This window comes from Cicer arietinum, chromosome 2, assembly GCF_000331145.2.
Source record: "Cicer arietinum cultivar CDC Frontier isolate Library 1 chromosome 2, Cicar.CDCFrontier_v2.0, whole genome shotgun sequence".
NCBI lineage: Eukaryota > Viridiplantae > Streptophyta > Magnoliopsida > Fabales > Fabaceae > Cicer > Cicer arietinum.
Genome location: NC_021161.2, coordinates 43643155 through 43652027, shown reverse-complemented (window position 1 = coordinate 43652027; position 8873 = coordinate 43643155).

Genomic DNA, 8873 nt, shown 5'->3' with positions numbered 1-8873 from the left:
CAACAAATAGATTACTTTACGATTCTATCATTTAACTATATACAATTATTTATTTAACTATGTGGTCTAACCCAGTCTGAGTTTTTTAAGTATATAACAATAGAAAATTATGATAAAAAAAAAAATTTAAAATTCGTGTATCAACTCCAATTAATTAAGATTAGATAAATAAAAAATATTTGAGTTTAATCGATAATTCAAATAATATTTGATGAAACTTTATTTAACTATAATTATAAACTATCAAATAGTAAACATTGGAAATCTCTATCTAATTTTTGAGTATGCATCATCATATTGAGTGTCATGTTTGATCAATCTTCTAAAATAGTCCATTTCCTTCGCAATGTTCATCAATTAGGTGCCTCTCTTAGTGTCTTGTCATTTAACCGAGTTAGGAGCACTAACGTGTCACGTTAAGGGTCTCGTTGGGGATAACATTTCAATTAAGTTAGAGTTTTATATGGAGAATCCTCAACAACTCTTTTTCTCTCAATTAACAACATTTGCGAAGACAAAAGGCACATAGTGTAGTTGGTGCGCAAATTCTTGTGTGGAGAAGCCGAATAAGTTACATGGGAGGAGAAGCGACTTAACTATGCATATAATTATGATTAAAAATTATATAAATGATACATGATTCATTTTTAAGTTACATGATTTTTTGTTTTTATTTTGATCATGTACACTTATGTGGTTAAGATTTAAATATTAAATTAAAAAAATATATCACATCTTTCAATTTAAATTTTAAATGAATGTGTGTTGAGTTTCGTCTACAGATATAAAAATTAAACTGATGTCTAATAATTAAAAAAAATTAATATCAATTATATTGATTTTTTCTTTTTAGATTCAAATTCAATCTGAATCGAAATAAATAAACTGAATCTCGATTAATTTGAGTATAATTTTACTTTGTTTTAAAATCGACCATTGATAAAATCATTAGACTATATCATTATTGTTATCTTAAATATGTGTTGTATTTAAATATTTTTTAGTCATCTATATATCATTTTTCTCATTGAAGTTTAAAAAGTGTTTGTTTTAATGATATAAAAAATTTAGTGTTTAAAAAAGAATTTTTTTATTTTTAAAATAAGTATGTTAATTTTTATTAATATCAACGTGATTGAACTAAAACAAACCAACATACTATTCATCAATTTGAGTTAATTTTGTGATCAAAATTGTTAAAACTCAATTAAACTAACCCTATTTTTTGTTTAAATTTTTTATCCTCTCCAAACATGTGAACTAAAACAATATCTTATACCTATGATTCCATCTCTTCTAAACTCGTAAACTCGTGCAACTCTTTAATCCAATTTGTTATTTTTTTACAATTGTATTTGCAAAAAAATTATGTATTTACATTACTACTTTACAACTTAAAATTTTAATATATAATAAAATACTGTATTTAATTTATCTATTAAAATTTTAAAAATTCAATACTTTTAAAATATTTGTTTAAACTCCATCACGATTCATATATATATATATATATATATATATATATATATATATATATATATAAATATAAAGAAGTGGATAAACAAACTCATCAATATCCATATTTTTATTAGTATAATAATAACATAAAAAATATATATTATTATTTATTATTAGAGAAAGTATAAGACGATATCCATGTATATATAAGATAATATTTTTTTAATACATCACAAGTATTCATGAGAATGATTTTAAATTTAATTTTGATAAATTTAAATCTTTCGAATGATTTAATTGTTGTAATTGATTGATAGTGTATAAATTATTTTATATTAACTGTATATATAAATTAAATCTATAATTTTATATATGACAATATTATATCTATGTATATTGATGTATTAATTTTAAAGTCAGGAAGAGGATTAATATTAATTATCTTATAACTAACAAACATTTTACAATTGTCTTAGAAAAGTTTTGAAACATTATCACCTAGATAACATCTCACACGAGGGAGGTGATGTTATTTTTAGAGATCCTAGTAGTGCAGTGACACATTGTTTGTGTTCGATCTTGATATTTCTTATGTTTTTCATGTAAAGTTAAAGGCAATCATATAAGCCATTAATCCTGCTAATCAAAAGGGATGATATAAAATTTAGTTAGAATGTGATTTTTTAAAGGTAATTTTATCATTTTATTTCTATATCACGTTCTTTGGACATTACTTTCGAAATTGTGTAACTACCTTCAATTAGTTTTCTTCAATCAATTCGAGTTTGCTTATATCTATAGCGAATGAAATAATGGTATCAATAAATTGTCTTGTTTTGGAGTTTCTTAGAGATGATTTATTGGGTGGAACTATATTCCTTCTTTTATTGCTCCAAATTTTTCCACCAACAATTTAAGTTACCGTTTTTCATTTTCCATAGTATTTTGTTTCCTTTTTGGGTTTGTTACTCATACCCGATTTTCTTTTTTATTTTATTTCATTGTTGTGTTTTCCTTTTAGTTAGGTTATTGTTTGTATTGCACTCTTATTTTTTATACTATAATTTTGTTTTATTGAGCTTTTTTAGTAAAAATTTTAATAAGACAATTGTTTGTTGTTTTTTCTATCTGTATCAATCTTTGGATACTAGTAAATGTTGGGGAGTCTGGGGGAGCCTTATGAGTCATTCTCCTTATATATCCAATATAGTCACCATTTCTAGTCAATGTGGGACTAACTACTCATAATTGAATTACAACAAATCTCTCCTCAATTATGAGTTCCCACCACTAGACTTGATCCACTTGATCCAAGTCCTTTTTGCTCTTGATCCACTTGATCCAAGTGCTTTTTGCTCCCCCCACCAAGCCAAACCAGGCTCTGATACCACTTGTTGGGGAGTCTGGGGGAGCACGACATCTGGAATGGACTAAACATCAAGGATTCTTAAGAGACTTAGACACAACATCTCAACCCAAAATCTTAAGGCAATAAGTTTATGGGTCATTCTCCTTATATATATTCAATATAACCTCAATTCCTAGTCAATGTGGGACTAACTACTCATAATTAAATTCTAACAAATTTGCATTCCAACAGTAGAGTCTCTCAAGTTTGTTTTTTTTTCTTTTTTTTTTTTTGATAAATTTTTTGAGGTACTACAATTTTAGAGTTGGAGTAAAAACTTAGTTGGAATATCTGCACCTTTTACTTATATACTTCATTAGCCTTATATATAACATAATATTTGTTGCAAAGTATAATATTATATAATGTAATATATAATGTTATACATCACATATAAATATATTATAATTAATACATATATAATAAATATATGTATACAAAATAATAATAATAAAAGTATAAATAACGAGAGTTTGAATTTAGCAAAACAGACTAAACTCTTATAATTTGGTGACTCAGTAATCGAATTCAGTATTCCAAAATTTTTAAGACTCACACACAATGCACATCAACAACTTATGTTATAATATATCACTACAAAATAAACGCTACTTAGTCACGTTCTTAACCGTGACAAAATTGCCAATTGATCGTGGCAAATAAAATTAGCCACGCTAACCATTCCCGTGGCGTAGCTGGGCATCACAATTTATTAGCCACGATTACAATTCATATTAGCCACGCCTAAAAGAGTTGTGGTAACATATTTTTTGCCACAATTATTTTACAGTTAGTCACAGCTAAAATCGTGTTAAATGATAAAATGAAAAGATATTTTGTTTTCGCATTTGCTACGGGCCAACCGTGGCTAAATGTTTTTTTTTTTTAATATCAATTGCAGGTTTGTTCCTGTTTTTGTCATATCTTTCTAACAATAAAGTCAAACCAAATACTGTAATATCAGGAAGACATTCTTAACCAATATAACAACAATAACTAATTAACATTTTAAAACTATCATTAATATAAAAGTATAAAATGGTTTATACCAACAAAAAAACTTTGATCAAAGTAGTAAAACATTCTAAAATTTTATACATAAACTAATGAAACATACAAAAATTGTTGACAACATCAAAATAGTCTAGAGCAAAAGCAAAACAATCCACTAAACATCCATTCCTTCCATTTGCAATCCAAATAGCAGCATATTTCTTCCATTTGCTTGCATACAACAAAAAACACAATTCTTCCATTTGAAGTCCAAAAATCAAGATGAACTTTACTCGTTAATTATGAGAATTAGAACCTGTCAAGTCAAAGCATAATGTAAACAAATGTTTACTAATTAACACTAATGAATGAGTATCATTTTAATAATATCAATCACTATGTCAAGAAATAGAACATGATATTTGCTAGTGACTTAAAGTATAGATCTAAGTGCAAAAACTCTTATTAACTTCAATTTCTATATATTATAAGAAATTATATTTCTAAGGTGGAGGGAAACCTTGGTTGAAAGTAGGTAACTCATCACCAAATTTTCTTCTCATAAAATTAAGGAGAACTTTAAGTTGATCTTGTGTTTGTGAAAGTTGCTCCTTAGTCTCTTCATATCCATTTAGCTTTTCTTTCAAAGTGCGCACTTCCTTTTGTAACTCCTCGACATTTTTTGGCTAGAGCTACCAACACTGTCAGATTGCGTGAAATATTTGCGCATCTTGAAAACACTCGTGGGGCAAACACCAACACCTAAACCACACACTCGACTTGAATGTTCAGCTCCGTACACTTTGCCAATGACATCATCTAGATAGGCATTAATCTTTGATGGAACACCTTCAGTGGCAACACGTTCTTGATCTTGAGATAAGTTCTCTGATATCTTTTCCTAGTAAAGAAATAAAAGTAAGATAAATTCCACCATACTACCAAGTAGCAAATACTTTATTAACAATAACAATGTTATCTTTTTTACTTAATGCGATGGATTTTTCTTCCTCATTCACATAGTTTCCATTCTTTTTAAGCAAAGTTGACAATATAACCTCAACATGACATACAGGTCTATTCAATTGTAGCTCCTAAGAGATTAATAAAATATAAATCAATATCAAACTTTCATATACAAATACTTTAATATATTACAAAAATAAAAGTTATGGATTTAACTTACCATATGACGAGCTCTTCTTGCGTTGCTCATACTACCCCCATCATGTGAGACTTTAAGCATCTTTCGATTTTTCATATTTTGCTCACTTAGTTTCTACAATTTTCAAATGATAGTCATTATATGCATTTAATATAAAATAACAATGTACATTGTTTACTTTGTAAAAGAAATGCAACAAATATTTATACCTTCATTTGTGGTTTTTTTATAGTAATTAACAAAAGCAATCCAATCATTTTTAGGCACAGGAGGATCAATAACAAGTAGGTCTTCCTTACTTTTGTTAGGGTAGAAGTATTTACATCGTAACTTATATTTATAGCAAGCTGATCATGATATTAAGTTGTCACCTAAAAAGTGCAGTTTCCACAATTGCTTTTTCTCTGAAGTTTATCTCCAACATAGTAAGAATCACATGATCCACTAAGTTTGTACTTATAAGGTTTCTTGTAGATCAAGATAAGGTTGGTAGTGCATTTTAGGTATCTAAGAATTCTCTTAACATCAGTTAAATGTGATTTCATATGGTCAGCTTGAAATCTTGCACATATACATACATTAAACATGATGTCAAGTTTAGAAGCAGTAAGATAAAGTAAAGATCATATCATTCTTCTATAAGTGTTTTTGGTCAATTTTTTTGACTGAATCATCTTTTTCAAGTGAACAAGTAGGATGCATTGGTGTAGCCATAGATTTGCAATAACTCATCTTAAACTTCTTGAGAAGGTCTTTTGTATATTTAGTTTGATGAATTTATATACTTTTTTGATTTTGCTGAATTTGTATCCCTAAGAAGAACTTAAGTTCTTCCATCAGACTCATTTGAAATTCAAGTTGCATTAATTTATAAAATTATTGGCAAATAGTGCCATTAGTAGATTCAAAAATAATGTCATCAACATAAATTTGAATAATAAGAATGTTATCTCCTATTGATTTTCTAAAAAGTGTAATAGTTCTAATAGATTATCAGTAATAGATCTAATAGATCAATAATGAATTTCATTGTGAATCTAGTAGATCCAATAATAGATTACCAGCGAGCGATCTAATAGATTATCAACAAATAATCTATTAGTACCATTGTAAATCATAAAATCAGCGACGAGTTCCTAAAATCTAAAAACTAACGTCATATTAAGCCCTGATAGATGATAAGTTCCTAAAATCAAAAAAATTAACAATTTCAAGATAAGCGAGTTCTTAAAATCAGTAAATCATAGAATCCTAGCTAACGTCAAACTTCAAGATTCTAATACTGGGGCGGTGGTGGGTGGTAGCACTTAGGCTAGTCTATGTTCAAATATTTATTATAGACATAAGGTGGAAATATAAAATTTTAGAGTGATCAATATACAAAATTAAAAATATTAATATAATTTTTCAAAATATACTATTAAAAATATCGTGAATATTAGCTAAACACACTACGCCAAAAATGGTATTTTACAGCGCTTTTTTTAAGCCATTTACAACGCTTTTTCAAAAAAAAAAAAACGTTGTAGAATTCAGCGCTGTAAAATGATACAACAACGCTCTTTAAAATAAAAAAGCGTTGTAAATCCCTTCTAAAAACGCGCTGCTTGTTGTACTAGTTTTACAGCGCTTTTTAAAAAAAGCGTTGTAATAGGTGCATTCCTTTATTTCAGTTAGATCTCTTTCTAGGATTATATCAACAATCTCCTTCATGAATCGCAATATATAGGATCCGCAGTCTATGTTGTTAGTTTGACGAAGACACTATAAAATAAAACATATAAGTCAATAAATATTTGTGCATTGATTGTTAATGAAATTTTAAAGGCATATATTTCAAACCTTTATTAGAATCCATGTGATTTATTTGACTTTTGCTTCGACACTGTAACACACATTTGAGCTCGGAAAACTTGTAAAGCACTATCAAATAAATGTGATTATTAGTATTAACAAACACATTATATATATATATATATATATATATATATATATATATGTAAGAAATAAATGAATAAATGTATACAATACCTGAAGAGTGCGGAGAAATACGTAGGGTTCGTAGGGTTACAGTTTCGTTTAAGAAGGAACAACGAGAATGCGCAGAAATACGAACGGTTCGTAGGACGGAGTAGGGTTCACAATGAAAAGAGTACGTAATAATGTTCGTAGGGATAATAACAAATATGAAGATGGTTTGCAATGTAGATGGTTAACAATATGGTTCGTAGGGACAATAGGGTTCCAAATGAGAAGGACACAGAAGCGTAGTGAAGTTTATGTAATGAAGAGGAAACTGAAGGGTTTAATGTTATATATAAAATGCTATTACAGCATTCTTAAAAAAATAAAAATTATGAGGTCTTTTACAACGCTCTTTAAAAAAACGCTGTAATAGGCTTTTAAAAAATAAAATAAGGATGTCTTTTACAGCGTTTTTTTTAAAGAGTACTGTAAAAGACTACTTTTTTTTTTAAAGGGCGCTGTAAAAGACCACCTTATTTTATTTTTTAAAAGCCTATTACAGCGCTTTTTTAAAGAGCGCTGTAAAAGACCACTTTATTTTATTTTTTTTAAAGCTTATTACAACGTTTTTTTAAAGAGCGCTGTAAAAGGTCTCCTTATTTTATTTTTTAAAAGCCTATTCCAGCGCTTTTTTAAAGAGCGTTGTAAAAGACATTCTTATTTTATTTTTTTTAAAGCCTATTACATCGCTTTTTAAAGAGCGTTGTAAAAGACCTCATTATTTTATGTTTTTAAAGTCTATTACATCGCTTCTTTAAAGAGCGCTATAAAAGACCTCCTTATTTTATTTTTTAAAAGTCTTTTACAGCGCTTTTCCAAAAAGCGCTCTAATAGGTCCTTTAATTATATGAAAGCGCAAGTCTTTTACAGCGCTTGTCAAAAAAACACCGTTGTATTCTCCGTTATTTTTAAAATATCATACAACAACGCTTATATTTAATAAGCGCTATAAAAGGCGCGCTGTAAAATGTCATTTTTGGCGTAATGACATTTATGATCTTTATTTTGATTGGAGATAAATATTTGTGTTATGTTAGTTATTTTCACTTTAAAATTCATTCACAATTTTACTATTGTCATGACACTTTGTATATATAATAAGCTTTTGTGTAACAAGTTTGATTATTTCAATTCCAAAAACATGGTAGCAATATAAAAATTTCTTCTGCATTGATTATTTTTTCTTAAATTACCATAGATGTGAATCAATACATATATATGGAGACATATATTTAGCAAGAAAAGAGTTCGACAGGAGAGAGTGGTAGAGACAATTCCCAACCTTTGATCAAAATATATAAAAGAGATAAATTAAAATGTTCCATCCAGAAATAGACATCCTCATCGTCTTCTTTTGATCAAGTTTTTTTTTTGAAAAAACCGTTTTCAACTTGTTCCATGCCCACCATCGACATTGCTATCAATTGCAGCCACCATTGCTATGCAAATAATTTTACAGAAGAGTAATTCAAATCCTTAATATTGCAAATGCCTATTACATCTAGATCTATTTTCTAGTATATGCTAAATATTTTGACTATTACTTCGTTGTTCTTTCTAGTGTAGATTTGCAGAAATTGTAGGTTAGTATTAATCAAAGCTTTGGCCATTTCGAGAAAAAGACATTAAGTATGAACTATTTCTCAATTGTAGTAAGTTTCGCTAAAAAATAATAATTATGGTAAGTTAAAATATTATATGAAAATAGTTTTGACAATAAATACGATTATCACCACTCTAGTGAATAGTGACATAATTACTTCGAAAGAATATAAAAAAAAATAAAAATAATATTTGAGATTTTCTAATGAAAATGCAAATTCA